Consider the following 19,915-nt stretch of genomic DNA (forward strand, 5'->3'; position numbering starts at 1 on the left):
ATATACTGAAACAATTCAAAATAAAGCAATTTCACAAGTAAGTAAAAATAAATGAGTCTCTTGTGGCTGAGTAAAATACCTCCATTTTTTAAAAAAAGAGTATGCTTCCTAGGTAAAAAAACAACAACCTGTGCTTCCTTGTGCATTGTGTAGTTGGAATTTCAAAAATTGATTTCAAGCATGCTAAACCCGATTCAAAAACAGGTTTTGTTTCCATTGTGAAACTGCTGCCTTAGCCTGTTTTCAAAGGAGCTGGTGGTTTAGCTTGATTAAGGTCTACTCCTGTACATTTTTATAAAGCTCTGTTTAATCATGCTTACTTATTTCTATACCTTTAACTATGCAGATAATATTTTATATGAGAGACCAATGTTTTATATTGTACATGAAATGCTGAGAACAAAAAGAGGCACACTAATTTTTGATTTGTATCTTCCTTTTAACACCCACCCTTCACCTCCTCCTTCATGATTGTTGCCTGTGACTGCCTAAAAGAGAAGCTGGATTATAACGAGGGGCATAAGTGCCAAAAAATGTAAAAGTGAAAAAGCTACTCTTTCATCGTATTGGGATAGTCACTTCCATGGTAGGGCTGTGTCTGCTGCCTTTCTTTTTTCCACCCCTCTCCCTGCTGGGCCTCCCGTCACACTGGAATTTTGAACAAGCTAGTTGGAGTGCGGCCATCCTGGGCGGCTTCCCCGTGTGTCTTTAAATGCTCCAACGACAGGAAATATCTTGCCTGCTGAGTACGAGTACTCTACCCATGCGGGGAACTTAAAATATTGCTCCTGGTTTTTAAGAAGAGAAGACTATGACGCTGGCTCAATCACACCAAGGTTTCAGGCCATTACGTGTTACTCCAAAGCTTGAAAAAGTTACTTTTTTTGTTCCCAGAATCTCCCTGCTGGCATGGTCATGACTAAGGACTTCACAGATTGATTACTCCAAACAGTTGCTGTTCCAGGCTGTTTCCCTCTCATGACAAAGAGACTTAGCCCTGCTGTGTGAGCCAGCCATGTTGACTGATGCCATTTCATTCTAGAGGAGAGGGTCTCTGCCTCTAGACTATTCCCTAGTGCTGCCCTTTGTGTGTCTTCTTGCTGTCATAGCAGCTTTGCCTTCTGGCTGGAGGTGCCTTTTGCTGTTTTTGCGCCAGATCCTCTATCCACTGCTCCTAGAATGGGTAGTCTTGAGGGAAGCAAATCCGAGAGGCAGACCTCTTCCTCTGGAACTGTGAAGCTCTCAGCCTGACAGGCCATGGTTCCCCTGATGTTTGCCCACCTGACACCCCACATAGCCTTTTCTGTATTTCCTCCAGACTGCTATTCAGTGTCTATGTGAAAATGTCTCTGTGTTTAACTGTTACCCATTAATTGTCACTGTTGATGCAGTGACAGTGCACCTTTTCTTGAACCTGGCATTACTCCCACATTATATCCAGTTGTCAACTAAAACCTGAAGTACTTTCTAGAAATCATATTGGGTTTGCAGTAGGTGGCCCTGTTGAGAGTCTCTGGATTCGGCAAGCATTATAGTTCTGGAGCTTCCAAGCTAAAATAATACATTTTATATGTATAAGGTTTCACTTGAAGAGATCTTGGAAGCTTTAACTTTTCTAGCAAGAACCAGTGCTTGGTCCATGTTTATATTCCTCCTAGCTGTGCTTCCTGCGATTAGAGCCAGTCTGTGTGGCCTTGGACAAGTTGCACAATCCCAGGTTGCCCCCAGAAGTTTACTATTTCTGTTTATTCTGTACCTGGAAAACCCTGAAGGGGATTGTCATAAGTCAGAATGACTAGATGGCTTGCAGTTGTTGTTGTTGTTGTTGTTGTTGTTGTTGTTGTTGTTGTTGTTGTTGTTGTTGTTGTTGTTGTTGTTGTTGTTGTTGTTGTTGTTGTTGTTGTTGTTATGAACACCACAGCCCTGTAAGTATAAAAATAATGATCAGGTTACAATTAACCCATGAAATTACTATTATCCTTCATTTTGTTATAAAACATAATATAATATAGTTACACCTTAGTTATTAGAAAAGGAAATTAACTGTGAGTAATGTATTTGTAAATAGTTATTTTCATTCTCCACCAATTCATCTGTATAGGAACACATTTAGTAGAAGTGAACTCGGTAGAATTTGTTTAGAATTTCACAGGATGCAAGCTGATACATTTCTCACCCATATCACTCAAAAATATTAAATCTGTTTTTGCCCACAGATTGCTACAAATCAGTATTCCTTCTTTAACTCTTTTCTTCCAAATTGATTTCCAGCACAGCTCCAAAGAAAATCAGCTTTCATTGGTGCCTGCATGAGGGTGGGTGAGTGCAGGACAAAGCCTCAAATGCAACAAGTCTGCAGCACCCACCTCATGGTGGCTCCCTCTCACAGCTGCTTCCAGTGGTGTTATTTTTAATATTTGTTTTATTATTTTATTTATTTCAAAGTGGAATAGCACTAGTTCAGTATTACAGATAGAAAAAAAAGAACCAGATTGGAATGCTGGGTTTTTCTGCAGCCTGAAACCCATGATCTGGCCATCCATTACTTGACAAAACCCACACAGTCAGGCACACATGCCAGTGCAAGGGCTGGTAGGCGCAGGACAAAGCCTCAAATGCAACTATTTTAAAAGCCTGTGTAGCCTTCGCAAACTTAAAAATTGATGAAAAGTTATCTCAAGAGGATGCACATACGACACAAAAACCTTGTGATTTCAAAACCCCTGATCCATCTTCCAATTTATTTCAATAGTGTAGTTGCATCCAGAGTGAAACAATATTGCATTGCATTCTGAGGTACTAGACAAAGATATTTTGCTTCTGAGGAAGAATCCAAGATGGCACCTCCTCCCATTACCTCCACAAAAGCAGACCGGTCTGGCAGGTGAATTGTTTTTCTTCAGTACTGGCAATAGGACATTATATTTTATTGCACCTGAAGGCAGCAGGTTAGTTAGCTTCAGGAAAACCCAGGGCAGGTTGCATGACATTTGGCAACTCATACTTTCCTCCAACACTATGCTGTCACTGTCCAACACCTGTCACATGAAGCTTCATCCTGCCTAATGATAGGACTGGCCCTGGCTGTAGGTTTACATTTAGGAGACAAAATGGTGCTTGGTTTCAGGGGCTCATGAGGGGCAGCATGCGGCTGAAGACAAAGCTGCTGTAAAGGACGAAAAATGAACCCTGATCTGAGTATGGTGAGGTAATTCGCAATGTTTCCATGGCCTGTGCTTGCTGGTTTTGAAAGGTAAGAAACAGCATTTATTTCCTAATCTCTCCCTCCATCCTCTCTCTCAGATTTAAGTGTCTTATGATCTCTAGTGATCTACATTTCTTAGGTTTGTACATTTCTTCTTTCCTCTCTTGGTGGAACTTTGACATAGCAATAATGAATGCTTTCATTGGCTTGAGTAATTGTCTGAAGATCTTAAGCCCTGCGAATGCTGAAGAATATCTTGCCTTTAGCTTCTGAATGATGCCATGCATAATTCAGAGCTGCTGTTGGAAATGATTTGTTTCAACTGTGGAGCTAGTTTAAATAGAGCTGTTAGGAAGCATGTGTCGCTGGTTCTCATTCATCATAGAAGTGAAGTCCAGTGAAGGATGTGTTATCATGGGGGCACCATAACGAGATAAGCACTCATCATGGCTTTGATATAAATGGTAGTTTCATTAAACGAAAAGGACATTGTGTCTGCAAAGCTTAATTTTAAGAGCTGAAGGATGGAGCAGAACTTTTTGAAATTATTATTAGCAAAGATATGGAAGTGACTTGAATGGGTAGGTGGTCCTTTCAGAATCAGAAGAGGATGCCGGAAGTGAGCAGTCTTAGCAACAGGCTATTTTTTTTTCCTACCCAGGTTATTAAGTTATATTCCAGTAGTGCTGTGAATTCATGGGGAGTCTGTACAGCATAAAAATAAAGGCATATCATTAATATTTTAGATCAGTGGTTCTTAACCTTTGTTGCTCGGATGCTTTTGAACTGCAACTCCCAGAAACCCCAGTCAGGACGGCTGGTGGTGAAGGCTTCTGGGAGTTGCAGTCCAAAACTCCTGAGTAACCCAAGGTTAAGAACCAGTGGTTTAGATGACTTTCTAACAGGGTGGATTCAATGTATATTTTTTAAAAATCAGATTTCTTTGATTTTTCAAATTTTTAAAAATGATTTTTAAAATTTAAATCATGATTTAAACTGCAATTGAAATCAATTTAATTTTTTAAAATCATTTATTTTTATCCATCCTGCTTTATAATGAGGCATACGGAACTGTCTCTTGTTGATGGAGTATGCCCTGTAACACAGACTTACAACTGGGACTATTTTGGTTGCCTTTGGCAAGTGAAATATTCTCTCTGAATTGGCATCATGGCTGTTTGCAGTGGCTGCAGTTTCCCCAGCTGGATAGGAAAACAAAAATGCTGTGGCATGTGTCTGTCTCCCACTCTCCTAATGGGTTAATATCAAGGCATGTGAATCTTTACACTCTCTAGTTATAATGGCCAGTATGCTGGCATAAATGTGTGAGGAAGAGGAAGGGAGAACAGCATGGCCAGATGGCTGAACTCTTGGAGTTTCTCATGTGGCTCTGAATCTGGGAACTGGAAGCCCCATTCAGAGTGACTCAAAAACCTCACATAGATTTGAGATCTCAAGAGCATTGCTTCTGTGCAAGCATACACTAGTTAATAAAGTATATCATGCTTTCCTTCCTCTTCTTGCAGTGATAAGAGTGTGGCCAAAATTTTACTCTTCCATATATTAGGAATTGTCACCACACCTGATGGCATTACAAAGCCACTTAATCACTGTTGTAGCAGCAATTTTTGAAGTGTAGATATTCATCCTCAACATCCCCATAGAAAACTCCAAAAAAGCAGGCGCCTCTGAAAGCAGGCTGTCATGACTCAAGTGTTCAACTGCTGAACGTCTAGAACCATGTGTTGAGTGGATTGCTTTAAAGCAGGCAACAAGTGCAGGTGAGGATGGCCTTCAAATGAAGGTTCCCTTTTCATGTCTCTTCTCTTGCCCCCTGCTTCTGAGACTGTAGTAGCAGGGCAGGACCACATCTTCTATGGCACTGGTGGGACTGGAGGAAACTTTCAGGTAGAGGGAACTGCTGAACATTACTATTCAATATTTCCATGCAAGTAGACAACAAGGCTGTTGCAACCCAACAGGAATCCGTGATGGTGAGGAGCCAGCAAAGTCCCATCTGGCCCCAAGTCTTCTAGCCTGTCTTCTTTCTTCAGCTGAAGCAGCTTGTCCTTGGAGGCTCAGTGACTACAGACTGCCTGAGCCTAGCGATTGATGGGTCTCCCTTAGTTACCGTAGTTACCATTTGTGACACAGAACCTCCAAGAGCTTGAGAAGGGTAACTGGTTTTTGTTTTTTTTTAGAACTCCAAAGGTGGTAGCCCAGAATAGTTTGGCAGATTCTCCCCCTCCATATAATCTTAGTTTTTCCTCTTCAGCATGACCACTTAGCACAAAATTACAAGTACAAATTGGTGGCATATTATTCTGGGGCTCTTGTGTTTATTACAGCCTTCGGCTACGGCAGTTTCCCTTTTCAGAAAACAGAAAAATTCTGTGATATGCTCCATTATGGGTCCATGTTGAAATCTGCGATTGGCTTATTAAAATGGTATAAATTGAAAATGGTTGTTCAGATGACCAAATATATTCATGCAATGTAATCTGTTCTTTCTGAAAGGGTTGTGGCTCCTGCAAAAATATGTACTGTAGATGGTATCTTGTCTGAATATCAGTCACTTAACATACCTATTAATTTTGACTAATTAACTTTCCAGTATTTCTTGCTTCTCAGAATTTTGTAGCTTTCAGTCATAATAATCTAATAGGAATGAAGATATTCTGGCATTGCCTTTTAATGCCCCCCCCGCTTCCATCATCCATCTGGGTGTTGTCACTCATATGAATCTGAAAATGGATGTTTCTTGTTTGTTTAGAATGCATCACTAGTACAGCCCCTCTTTCTTTTCCTTCCTTCCCTCCCTCCCTACATATTTTTCCCTTTTTCTTAAAAGTCAATGTACATACTAGCCAGTGTGTAGGTGTTATAAGAAAATGTAAGTCAATGTGTAGCCAGTATAGGTATTATAAGACACAGAGGGGCTAAAATACAAATACAATGTGTCAAAATGACAAAACCCTTCAGTCCTCAGATCATTAGCCTGTATACCCCTCTACTATATATTATGACTGCCTAGTCATTGTTCTCCAGGACTCTGAAAGAAAGAGATATTTCCCAATCCTTTTATATACTTTTATATGATATCGCATGCTCAGATATCATTGTAAAACTCAGCTTTTTATTATTGCAACACAGTGAGAAAAATCCAGACTCTAAAACATGGATTGGAAAGAAAGAAGCAAATGCCTATCCACTCTGTGGTATTGTCCTTGATTATTCTTTGCTTTCTCTTGGTTATTCTGGTATTTTTTTGGTGCAGATTTAAATAGATCATACAGGTATTGGCAGCCACATATACAGACAGTATTTGTTGCTGGATGTACTGTGAGGTACTGGGTTGTCCTGGGGCCAACTCTCCACACACGTCTGGCATCGTTCTCTGAGGTTTCACTCCCAACATACATTATTACCATCCATTTCTTGCCTGTCTTCTGTACCCTCTTCATCTACTTCATTCTTTCTTGCCTTCCCTCTTATTTTATCTGCTCACTTATTTATTTATTTATTTATTTATTTATTTATTTATTTATTTATTTGATTTATATCCCGCTCATCTGATCAAATCGACCACTCTGAGCGGCTGTTTTCAATCCTTCACCTTTGAGCAGTAATGCTTTCTAATTCACTTTTTAAAAACTTAATTTTTCACTTTTTCACTCTGGTGCACAGTGGATAACAATTTAAAAAGCAGAATGCAGGATCAGCTGATGTTTTCTCTGTCTTCTTCATTTTCTCTGCCTTTCCCTCCTTGTTTTATCTACCAACACATTTTAAAACCCTGCCACAAAGGCTTACTGATTTTATTTTATTTTTGGCTTTGGTTTTTGCACTATGGTCTATAACATCTGGAAAAAATGTGAAAGCAAAAGAGAGGAACCATTGATAGCACAAGGAAACTAAAGAGGAGGCATGCTGAGGCCCACCGGGCGGATACTGACAAGCAGAAACACGCCCATAAGGACACGTTATCAAAGGACACCCAGCCATAAAGGGTGTGGAGCTGGGATCCTACCCAAGCGGTTCATGCCCTGGAGCCAATCAGAACAAAAATACAGTGGTGCTTCGCTAGACGATAATCCGTTCCACTGAAATCGCTGTTTAGCGAAATCATTGTCTAGCAAAAAGCATTTCCCCATTGGAATGCATTGATACCTGTTTAATGCGTTCCAATGGGGAAGAATCGTTGTCTAGAGAAGATCGGCCATAGGAAAGCCGCTTTGCGAATCGCCGATCAGCTGTTTAAATCACTGTCTTACAAAGCTTAGGTCCCTAAAAAACACCTGTTTTGCGAGCGCGGAGAGAGCTGTCAAAATCGTCGTCTAGCGAAAATCAGTTTGCGAAGCAGGGACCAAACATTGTCCAGCAAAATTTCCCCATAGGAACCACTGTTTTGCAAATCACTATAGCGATCGCAAAAAGTCAATGTCTAGTGAAAAAACTGTCATGTGGGGTAACTGTCTAGCGAGGCACCACTGTATACCACCACATAGGGGTGGTGTTAAAAAAAATCTGGAAAGCAAGGTGCTGCGCCCCATTCTGACTTGCTTAACACCATTTTCAGCCTTGTGTCATGTGGACCCCTGGATGCAGCAACAGTATCATGAGTGGAAGGAAAGTGTGGTCTGGCCCTAAGAGTTATCTCTGGGTGCTGGTCTTTATTTTATTTTAATTTTTTTGGCCCAGGGTTGTTCTGGTCCCTGCAGAGGCCATCCAGGTGCAGCACTCAGCCAGGCTTCTTCTAAAAAAGTTTATTTGCTTGGTTTGCTTGAACTGGGTTTTCCTGTTCGCCTCTTCAAGAGGCAGGACACAACAATCACTACTTGAAACCAGATGAAGTGGAGATTTGGGGGACTGGATCTGGAACTTTTTGTGAAGTAAGGAGTTTTTTTTGTTGTTTTGTTTTGTTTTGTTTTTGGCTAATACTTATTCCTTCCTTAACCAACATCTTTTTCACCTTGGCCTCTATGGCTGGCCTTCAGCTATTTCATTTGGGCTCTTTTCTGTTTTTCCATTCATTTTGTGCCGTGGTCCCTGCATCTGGATAAGTGATCTTGTGGATGCAAAAGGTAAATGATAATGTTTAACTATTAACGTGGATCAATGACTGCTATTGGTTAGGTAGGCCTTTCCTCTCCAAGTCTTCTTTACCTTTCTTTTCTGTAAGCAGCCCTGGAAAGATGCATTTTAAAAAAAGTCCTCTTCCTGGCTCTAGGTTTTCTTTACTGGATATCCTAGCACTGCACAATACTGCTGTTAAGTGCCAGCATTCATGCTCATTCCCACTTCCTCCCTCTCCCCTCACTTCTTTATCCTGAATATCCAAAGAATGGGAAGGGAGGGTGCTGCTGAATTGCTTTGGTGACAGAACTATATTTTGGCTGTTCATATTCTCAGTGTGTATCTTTTCAGCATAAACACATGAGAGGAGCAAGGTGCACACAACTGCTATTCTCTGTCAAGGAGAACAGCTCAGTTTCCATCTACTGTTGGTGGGTCATGAAAGGAGAACATATAAGTGTAGTGTATCCATCAAGTCAGCTTGCTGGTTAACATTAATTGTTCACTGTGCATATCGAGATCAAGAGGCCAATGACTGACATAACTACTTATGTGTCACACTTTGTTACTAATTTGAAGTAGAATTTGGGTGTAAAAAGAACTCGCGTATCAGTTTCTGTTCAGCCAGAAAGCTTACCAAGTGGCCTTATGTTCAACTGGCTGAAATCCCGTGGCACAGCTCCATATTTACAATGCAAACCTTCTTGGCAGTGGCGCTGAGGTGATGGAATCGGCTCCCAGAGAAACTACGCCTGGCCCCCTCCTTGTAGTCATTTAGGAGGCAGTTAAAAGCATTGCTTTTCAGGGAGGCCTTTCATCTGAACCCTGGTTGAATGCCTTGCCACCGGTCTCGCTTCACTCTGAAACTTGGTTAGTGCTATTGGTTGTTCAGTTTTTTAGATTATGCTTTGGGAATGTATTTGTATCTAGTGTTTATTGCTCTGTGTAGCTTGTTTTAACGGTTTGTAAACCACCCAGAATTGTGCTTTGGCACTGATGGAGCAATATGTGAATTGAAGTAATAAATAAATAAATAAATAAATAAATAAATAAATAAATAAATAAATAAAGCAAGCAAGCAAGCAAGCAAGCAAGCAAGCAAGCAAGCAAGCAAGCAAGCAAGCAAGCAAGCAAGCAAGCAAGCAAGCTGCGGAACTGGTTCAGAAAACAGCAGGATGGTAGAGTTGCTGTGCACAAAGCACCTCCACTTGTGTGCCATGCTATGGTAGTGGCAGGAACCATACAATCAGTTGTGCAATCAAATTGCACAGCCCTCGTTGGCTGAGCATATCACCTGCTGACTTAGGCAGCATACCCTTGTTTCATGAAGACAAATAGAATTTCAGGCTCAGTATATTTTTAATGTAAATAATAGGAAGGTAAAATTAGAGAATCTTGGCAGGGGGAAGATAAAGTGCTAATGTCTATTGTGCCTCTGGTGTGCATGCGTTCATTGGGAATGCATCTGATTCTGATATAATTCTCCTTTTGGTCTGAGTTCATTGTGAGCCACCACACCATTGGAAGTTTGAGAAAGATGACCCCCCTCCCCCCAAAAAACAGAGGCCTAGATAATATGCAAAACATGTGCCACACTTTCATAGCAGTTTTATGTATAATTTCATGCCATCAATACATGAGCAAAATTTGTTATGTCACAGGTATCTCAGACTCCACGGAACCCACAACTAACCACAATAAAGTTCATAAAATGTCCAAAATACCAGGGTTTGCCTGTTCATTTTGTAGTCTGATAATCATGTTGATACTAAAAAATAATAGGCTAGGAAGGAAAGAACACTCCCATCCGAATTTTTGAATTTTTATGCCCAAATTAAATTGGAGACTGACCCACAAAGTAAAATTCAACACAGAAAATTCTGCTGTTCTTTCTTACAGAGTGGCATTGGTGGGCGGGTGTTACATGTGTTTCCTATAAGTCTTACTCTGCATCCATTCAGTAATGGCACTTCAAGTACCACAATTTGCATTGTTGTGGAAAACTTTGTCAAACCTGACTATACCTTTAGCCTTTTCCAGTCTGGATCCCTCCAGATGTGTTTGGCTAATAATCCCATCATCCCTAACTTTCACAGTTCTTTCCAATGGAAGCTAGATATAATAGGAGCTATAATTCAGTATTTGGAGGAGGGCTTCTGTATGTTAAGTGGAAATAGCCTTTATTGTACAGGTGCTTTTGTGTGTGAGAGAAACAGGCAGGCAGGAATATATGCTGCCACCTCTGAAAGATAAGATAGTTGTTAACTTTGCCAAAGTGTTGAAGAGCATAGGGAGTATATTGGATGATTATAAATAACTGACATATCAAAAACTTCAAACACTGAGATTTATAAAGGTACTGTATACAAGAATCAAAATGGAGAGGGGAGTCTGCATATAACATTACTTAAGAAGTGGTACCTCTATTTGAGAACGTCCCTACAGAAGAACGATTCGAGTTAAGAATGGCTCCGTTTGCAAAAAGTTGCTTTGACTTGAGGTAGGAGCCTCGACTTAAGAACCAAAAAAGAAGAAAAAACCCACCTTTCCGCCCCCCTTTTTTTGACCTAAGTTCACCTTAGGTCAAAAGAAGAAGAAAATAAAAAATCACCCCCTAGTGGTAGATACGTATTAACTGGCTTTGCATTTGTTCCTATGGGAACGAATGCTTCGACTTAAGAACAGCGCCTTGACTTAAGAACAAAAAAGAGCAGATATGAATTAAATTGTTTTCAATGCATTCCTATGGGAAACGGTGCTTCGACTTAAGAACGTTTTGACTTAAGAACGCAGTCCCAATATGGATTAAGTTCTTAAATCGAGGTACCACTATAAAAGGCAGATAATCTGAATGAGGAGCCTCAAAGTGAAAACCTGGAAGAACATTGTACCCCTTTCTTTGTAGCTGCTCTGCTGCAGGCTGGCCATCAGTTTTAAGCAAGTAGGCTTCAAACCACCTGTTGGGAAATTCTGGTTCTCCTTAGAAGCTTTTTTGAAGGGAAGGCGTCTCAGAGACAGCACCAGATACAGCCTGAACAATAGCTTGTCTGGGATTTCCACTCTTTTCTTGCAGTTCACTGTAGGATGGCGTAGGGAGATGTGGTTTGGTTTGAATGTTGTTTCTTTCAGTACTTTTAACTGAAAAGTAACATTTTATTCCAACATCAAATATTGAATAAGTTATAGGTTTATTGCATTTACCAAATTTATTTTGACAGCAAGGATAATTTAACACTCTAAAATGGGGAGAGGAGATCTCTTGTACAAAAATGTTAGATGAAATAACTTTTTACTGTAGGTTTTGTCTGCCCTGTCGCTAAAACAGTGGGGATTTCCTAGTCAAAAAAGGAAGGAACTCCAGCTATTAGAAACATTTTTAAGGGATTCCTGTACAAGTCAGTGGGGGTAGAATCTTGCTGTTACAGTATATTACTTCTGCTGATAGTTAGATGGCCGTTAAAAGAAAAATCTAAGTTTTTTTTAAGAGCAACTCTGAAGCATCTAACATCTGCATCTTGTGTGTCTCAAATTATGCTTCTTGTGAATGTTGCCATAGTATATCTGTTAAAGCATTTTGTTTTTAACAGCCCACTATCTCGTTTGGCTGTTAATAGCATACTTGAAGAACTTGTTTGCTTTGGAAGCAATTAAAACACAAGATTTTGTGGTGTGTGTGTGTGTGTGTGTGTGTGTGTGTGTGTGTGTGTGTGTGTGTGTGTGTGTGTGTGTGTGTGTGTGTGTGTGTGTGTGTGTTGGTGCCCCCACACAGCCTCCCATAAGCACCACACACAAAAGGAGCTTGTCTTTTGCTTCTGTGCAACCAAGAGAGGCAGGACACTGCTGTCTTCAGTTCAGTGGAAATTGGCAGCAGTCCCATCTCTCGTAAACAACCGTCTGACGTCACTTCATGCAAGGCCGATAGCAGCGCAACTTGAGAGATTTTCAGCTGGACAAGCTGTTGAAAGCCTATCATTGGTCTTGATAATCTTTGGCTGTGCTTTAGAGGACCCAGGGTAAAAAAAATTGATTGACTAATGACAGAAACAATAGGCCAATTTCTGATAATGTTGCACATCATAGTGAAGTGTGTGTGTAAATGCAAGTTGAGTATGCTTTTTTAAAAAAAATTCTTGTCTGTTTGCTTTTTCATAGTATGCCTTCGCTCTTCTGTATTATTGAATTTACTGTACTAGAGACAGTTGAGTTTAAAATGTTACACTTCCCATTTTCAGTACCAGTGAGCAACTCAGTTTCGTGTACTTTTCAAATTTTAACGTAAAAAATATTTTTCACTGGCCTCGTATAGCACTTCAGAAAGGAAGGTGGCAGCGAAGAATAAAAATGTGGTATCTTACGATATTCGAACAATTAAAATGGATCCTTTTATGCAACGTGCTACCTGTGACATGAGCATAGGTGAATGTTGATAATCTACATGGCGAGGCAATTTGCTTCTTTTTGTACTCTGTTGAATAGCTGGAATGCTGACACTTGTAGCGGCACAAATCTATGCACGTTCACTCAGAAATAAGTTCTAGTGATGTTGGTGAGACTTCCTCCAACATTAATGTGATTAACGTGAGAACAGTATTTTAGGGCCCCTTGGCAACACAATCCTGTGTGTAGTTTCTTCAAAGTAAGGGCCAAGTTAGCTATGAAGTTAAAAATACAAACTGTATCAGCTTGTGGAATGCCTTTGAAATAGTGGTGTATAACTTTCCTTGTCTTTTTCTGTTGTGCATCCACAAGAAACTCCAAAGAAATTCTCTTTGCCTGTGAGACAGTGGGATGTGCTCTTGATCAGAGGTCTCATTTTGTGAGAATGTTTTTTTCCCATTAATTGCATGGATTGTGTTTGAGCTGTTTTGTGCAAATCACAACAGTCTTGTTGAAAAGCATCTGTTCCTTGATTGGTTTTTGCACCAGAAGTCACAGAAACAAGTGATTTCTCAAAAGGCCATCTCTATGGGTACAGATAGCCCATCAAGTTTTGAAGAATGAGTAATTTTGCAAGTATGTCACATCCCTATTTCTGAGCAGGCATGGGGAGGGATTTAACCAATTGTTCCACAGCTTTGGTATTGAGGAAGAATCCTACTGTGAAGCTGCTCTTTACATGGGGAGGAAATTCCCTTCGTCATGAAATGACTAATTTCTGCCATAGCAGAAAATGTTGGTTTCAAAAGAGGGATTTTCCTTAGGACAAATGGAATAGCAAAGAAGGGTTAAACTTCCCCCTCATATCTACCTTTAGCCCCCCTCACCACCTTCATGCAATTTATGTACATATATACAAATGCAATTCGTATCTATATATCACGTGATGTAGCCAAGGATGGACAGATTGCCCCCATTGCAATTCATACATTGTTCTCGAAATTACAAGTCCAACTTTTTAACATTTGCATGAAAGTTTTCTGTTATCATGAGATTTGGAAGTAATAATGTAGTATTATGTTTAGATGTATTGTTTTCTTTCTTTTTTGTTAACTTGATTATTTTATTTTGTTTATCTATTTTACTGTGTCGTGTTATGTAACATTGTTTGTATTGTTTGGATGTAAACTGCCCAGGAGATGCCCAGCACTAATTGGGCAGCATGCAAGTTTATTGAATAAGCAAACAAACAAACAAACAAACAAACAAACAAACAAAAAATAAATTTAAGCTTACAGTAATATGGGATGGTTTTTCAACTGTTTCCTTTGTTTTCTTCAACTTTTTAAACTATAAATTGTCTCCCAGATAATGGTTCCTCTTGTATGCTTGAAAGTAGCAAAATTGTCTCTAGAATTTTTTGTACTTGACTATCTCACATTACAGTATTTCCATGGGCTATATGGGAATTAAAATAAAAAGTAGTTGCTCCCATTGTTTATGCAATGTTATTTTTCCCCCTTTCTGTACTTGAGCATAGAAGTATTATGGTGTGATCATTCAGCACCATTTCTAGTAATCATTCTGCTCTCATTAGTTCATTTTTATGTGTTACATATTATTACATTTTCATAATCACAAGCTCTCTGAGTGAATAACGAAACAAGCACAACATTGAACTACAAAAAGCAATAAAAACTATTAAAAATAAAATACAGTAATAGCAATTGTGGACTCCTAATAGCTGCTTAAGAAAAAAAAAGAAGGTTAAAGCACAACTAATTTGAAATGATCAGTAACTGCAGTCTCCCCCCTCCCACAACTTCTCTGTATCTTCCAATAATCCAATCACCTCACGCATAGAAATGCACTGTTATACAGGACATTGACATACTTGTTAATGAGAACTTAAGTAACGTGTAAGTAACGTTGGCAGTCACTCTTCTTGGTAGAAGTAGTACTGTACAGTATTGAGAAATATTCCTAGAAAACTCCAGCCAGCATAGCTGTAGGAGTACAAAAATTAACTTTTCAGATCTCTTTGTCAGAAAGGATCTTGTATTTTTCTGGTTATTATCATAACCCTCCTTTAAGTTCTGACGCATGGGTGGCTCCATAACTTTTAGACAAGCACAGAAACAAATCCACACATTCTTGTTTTGAAAACATAATTCACATTCTTGGGAAATTCAATTTTCATTCTAAAAAGGGAAAAGAAAGCACATTTCTTTACCCTCTTGGCTATGAAGATAAGCTGAAAAGCATGTGGACACTGTCTTCCGAATAAACTATGCAAAGTGACTAAAAAGCTGCAATTTTGTCTAAATTACATCATTTTGAAGAGTGTGCGGAGCAAGAATTTTCTTCAAGCATACTGAAAACACAGCACTGATTACAGTCTAATTAAGACTGATCAGCTGTGCCCTCCAGTATTAGACAATATTAGCTTGTTTAATGTTAATTGAACATGTGGTTCATAGTATGATAAACAAACAAAGTGTATAGCAGATGCCTGAAGACTAGTGAAACTGCTCTGCTAAAGATGTTTAGAGGTATTGATGTTGTAAATAGCTTCTCCTACAGTCTAGAAAGCTAAACGTTCAAATGTTGGATAAGCACTTTTTTGCTATTGCTCAACATCTTGCTCCTAAAATGCTAATATGTCAAGAATGTTAATGTATGACTTGTGAAGCTGAACTCTTAAATAAAAGGAATGCCATTGTGTTGACAGGCACATGAGTATAAATTCATTCCACCATAGCAACTGGTACACAAAATGAGAAACTGCCATGTATTCATTCAATAGGTATAGATGGGTGGAGTATGCTTGAGCAATGTTTACTTTTTTCTCCTGAACAGAAAGAAATCACAAAACAAGATGCTTCAATGTATAAATATCCAAAGCGGCTATCTGAAGAACCATATTCTTCCATGCAAGCAGAGCCAGGACTGCAGTCAGGTCATTAGGACTCAAACCCAGACCATGAGATTTCAAGAGCAGGACACAAATTCTCCCATTGGTATTTGTGGGTTGAAGGGCGTGAGCCCACCTACTCTGAGCACATGCATTTAGTACCAATACTATAAGCAGCATACCAACAGTAAATAATCCATAATGATGTATCTCTTTGTCCCTTATCTTAAAGTCACAGTCATTCTTCTCCAGATGTATTAGCAGACTGTTCTTCATGTTAGAATAACATAATAATGTTCCCGTTTTGACCTGCAAGTGTGACTGTGATGAACAGAAAATTGCTGTGGAATTAATGTGATAATCACCGATCTGTACACAATACATGTAATAAAACTTGGTTATTTAATGAAAGCCTTCATCTCAGCTCAACAGTGTTTACATAATTTAAAACAAAAAAAGAGTTCCACTTTCAGAGATTAATTCTAATGTAACTCTGACATCTGTACCTTGCCAGGCATAAGGTACAAGTCAGTCAGTGAGCTCAGGCTTTATATTCTAAATGAGATGACTTTATATGCATATATTTAATTTAGGAATGTTTGGTCTGTAATGATTTAAGGAATGCATAGGGAAACAGGGTTATTTCTACCTCTTCACCTAAGGCACACCCACAGGTCTCTGGTTGGCACTGCCCGTCCCCTGTATCTCCAAGCCAATAACTGCATTTCTAAAACTTTGGCCATTGATGCCTTGAAGAGCAGATCCATAAGGACCTCTTCCTGTGCTTTGAGTAAGATGACATAATGTTGTTCTCTTGTACATTGAAGTGGCTATGGCTTGCTATAGGTCCTGTGGTGTGGCACCATAGGCAGAGTGCGTATTAAAATGCCACATCTTCCCTTCCCTGCAGGCATACTCTTCCCCTTCTAACCAACCACTGTTTCATATTCACTAGGATCCCTCAGTGGTTGGGTGATGGTGCTTTATAATAGATAATTATGTGCTGTCAAATCAGTTCCAATTTGTGTGTGGGGGGGGTGTCGGGCTTTTAGATATGTAGGACTCAGAAGTGGTTTACCAGTCCCTCGTTTGGGTGGTGGGACTCTGCTAGTGCACATCTTGCCCAAGACTACACAGATGGCAGTGCCCATTGGCCTTGCGCCCTCCAGGTAATCCTTGTACCTAACTGGGGTGATTAGGTCTAGAATAGATAAGAACAAACTTGCCCTGATTTGTGTCTTCATGTCTTTTTATGGTTTCTGCTGATCAAGTCAAGCAAAATGTTTAACTATGTTAATGCGAACTATCTGCATATCCTTAGGAAAAGAAAGGCATGGATTTGCTTCAAAATAATATAATAACTATATTCAAATTTATGTTATATTCTTCTTTTACAGAAATATGTTCTTTGAATACAGTGACCTGGCAAAATTTCTAGAGCTGCCTCTTAATAAAACTGATGCTGGCTGAGTGCTTTGTTATGCAAAAAGTTTAAATTGAGATTCCTGAAAAATAATATATAGCTCATCATCTATATTGCACTGAATTTACAGACCAAAATTTCACGCACCACACAAAAAAGTAGCAATTCAAGTAGAAGGACTGTTATACTTACATATAAAATAAGAGGATTGCTGCACCTTTAGGACAGGTATTTTTATTGTAGCATTAGCTGTCATGCATTACAGCTCAAAGAGTTAGGTCTCTGGCTGCAGAACCAGAGTTTAGGAGTTCATTTCCCCAGTGTTCATTCCAGGAGAGACAGCCTATGTGGCCTTGGGCAAGCAGCATAATCCCAGAGCGCTCCTAGAAGAAGGGAATGATAAACTACTTCTGAGTACTGTTTACCTGGAAAACACTGGAAAGGGTTACCATCAGTATGAACTGACTTGACAGCACATATTTCATGCATTACAATCAACTTCCTCAGATGGAAGATTCACATGTTTTTGTACTTTTGCAAAGACCAAATATCTCTTTTTAGTCTAGCCACCTTAATTCTCTTTTTAAAAATGATCTCTCAGATGGTTCTAGACAAGGACCCTGGGTTGCAGTGCATATAATGTTTTATCTTCTATGTATTTTTAAACCGTTTGCTGGACTTTGTATTCTGTGTATTCTCGAAGGCTTTCACAGCCGGGATCTGATGGTTGTTGTGGGTTTTCCGGGTTGTTTGGCTGTGTTCTTAAGGTTTTTCTTCCTAACGTTTTGTCAGTCCCTATGGCCGGCATCTTCAGAGGACAGGAGGCAGAACTCTGTCTGTACTCTGGTGCAATTTGCTTGGATAGTTGAGTATTTATAGCTGTGGGATCAACTTTTGTCCTATTCAGGAGATTGGGTGGTTATGGTGATCAGCATGTTTTTTTATTTGTTGTTGTTGTTGTTGTGGGTGTATTTAGACTACACAGGGAAGCCACTGAAATCCACGAACACCAGCAGAGCTTCAACAAAAAAGAAGAAAGTTTAAAACTCAACAAAGCCTGGCTCTCAGCACTGAAAAATACAGCCTGCAAAAGGTCCAACGAACTCTGCACACAAAATACCAACTAATGACACCCATCAGTCACAGTGACAGAAAATCTCTCCTCCTTATCACAACAAAAAACCACGCTGATCACCATAATCAACCAATCTTCTGAACAGGACAAAAGCTGATCCCACAGCTATAAATACTCAACTATCCAAGCAAACTGCACCGGAGTACAGACAGAGTTCTGACTCCTGTCCTCTGAAGATGCCGGCCACAGAGACTGGCGAAATGTTAGGAAGAAAAACCATAAGAACACAGCCAAACAACCTGGAAAACCAACAACAACCATTTGTATTCTATGTTGATGGCAAATCCTTCACATTTCAGAATGAGTGATTTTTTTTCCTCCATGAACAACAATAACATGATTGGAAAGAAGCAGACAGTTATGTAAATTAGCTCTTATACCAGACTGCTTTTTTCTTTCCTATTTCTATGCAAGACAAAAAAGTGTTTGCCCCAGATCCTCCCCTTCCCCCAGCTTGTGCTCTCTTTTTCTCAGGGTATGTTGATGTTGTAGGTTATTGGGATATACCAACTGTCATTCAAGTGGATCATGTGTAAGTGGAATAATCTGCCCCTTCATATCTTAGAACTAAGCCTTGTTGTCTCCCTTGCTTATTTAAATAAAACTGAACAATATACACCCTTCAGATAACCTTTTAAGTTGTACCATACACATGGTCTTAAGATAACAGAGGTTAGCAAACTGTGTAAGTAATCTGCTTGTCTGCCTAAAGTTGGAAGTTCAAAATACTCCATGGATTTACATAAGAATCTTGCCGACAGTTATTCACTGCATTGAATCCTTAAATGTTTGCTTACACAGTTCTTACCTTTTTGGTACCCGGGCAGGTTTGTCCTTCTCAGGGTTTTAATTTTCAGTGCAGAGCAGTGGAGTGTAAAAATAGTCAGCTTCAGAAAAACAGTTAAGTTATTAAAGCCTTTCTAAAGGGGGAAGGTTTCATTTAGGCTTTTAAATGCACAGAGGCAGGTTGCTGGCTGCTGAGCTTCTCTGCAAGGTGTACCAAACAGCATCCAAGCACAGGCTATAAAGCTTTGTTAATGAACAGTTACAAAGTGTGCATGGCACTAGGATCCTCCCATAGTCATCGCTGTGTTCTCCTACAGTTCTCAGAACTTTACCAAGTGTTTCATACATTGCTTTCCCTTAATTACTAACCCACCTATAAGTAGGGAAATGGGCTCTTGAGGGGGTTGCCTGCCCCCCCTCTTTGCCCCATGCACATTTGCCTGGCCAATTTCCCAGCCAGATAAAGTGAACACATGGATTGCACATGGGCCTCCCATACAGTATATGAGGAAGCATCCTTCCCATTTCAAAAGGAACCTTCCGTGTAAGACATGGTTCAAGGACACCAGCAATTAACTCCCCACAGTACTGCTGCTGCTGCTGCTCTGTGGGAACCCATAGTCACTGCCAAGGTTTCTTGTACACTTAAAAGCTTACAATGCCAGTTAAACTACTTCTTCCAATTGTTTCTGTATCCAGCTGCAGGAAGTGGTAGCGAGTCTTTGCTAAGCTCACTCAAGGTCTCCTGAGATAGCATGTAGTGGCTCTGTAGAGGATGGCTGAAATCCTGTTGTTTTAAGCCTATTAAGCTGCAACTAGAGTAGGTCCATTTGGATCAGAGGAACTTTGGAGGAGTTGACTCACCAAATCTCCACTGATTCAGTGGGCCTACTCTAGTGTGACTTGCTATGCTAAACAACAGGGTTACAGCTACAGAGCCAAACTTTCTGTACCCCTTGAAAAAGCCTTCCTTATCCCTCCTCCTGATTTCTCCCCCAT

The 19,915-nt window shown here is 39.8% G+C and overlaps 1 protein-coding gene across 3 annotated transcripts in view; it reads left to right on the plus strand.

The window, feature by feature from the left end:
* The window catches only part of SERTAD2 (SERTA domain containing 2), a 170,207-nt gene that overhangs the window by 14,610 nt on the left and 135,682 nt on the right, over positions 1 to 19,915 (plus strand). The window contains exons 1-2 of one of the 3 annotated variants that reach the window (XR_012088419.2): positions 2,417 to 3,253; positions 15,518 to 15,983. The exons of 1 other annotated variant lie outside the window; for it this stretch is intronic. The gene's annotated coding sequence lies outside the window, so the exon portion shown is untranslated. Of the gene's footprint in view, positions 1 to 2,416; positions 3,254 to 15,517; positions 15,984 to 19,915 lie in introns of those variants that run through there. One more of the 3 variants, XR_002301448.3, reaches the window with a different exon arrangement.

Source organism: Pogona vitticeps, chromosome 1 (assembly GCF_051106095.1).
Source record: "Pogona vitticeps strain Pit_001003342236 chromosome 1, PviZW2.1, whole genome shotgun sequence".
Taxonomy (NCBI): domain Eukaryota; kingdom Metazoa; phylum Chordata; class Lepidosauria; order Squamata; family Agamidae; genus Pogona; species Pogona vitticeps.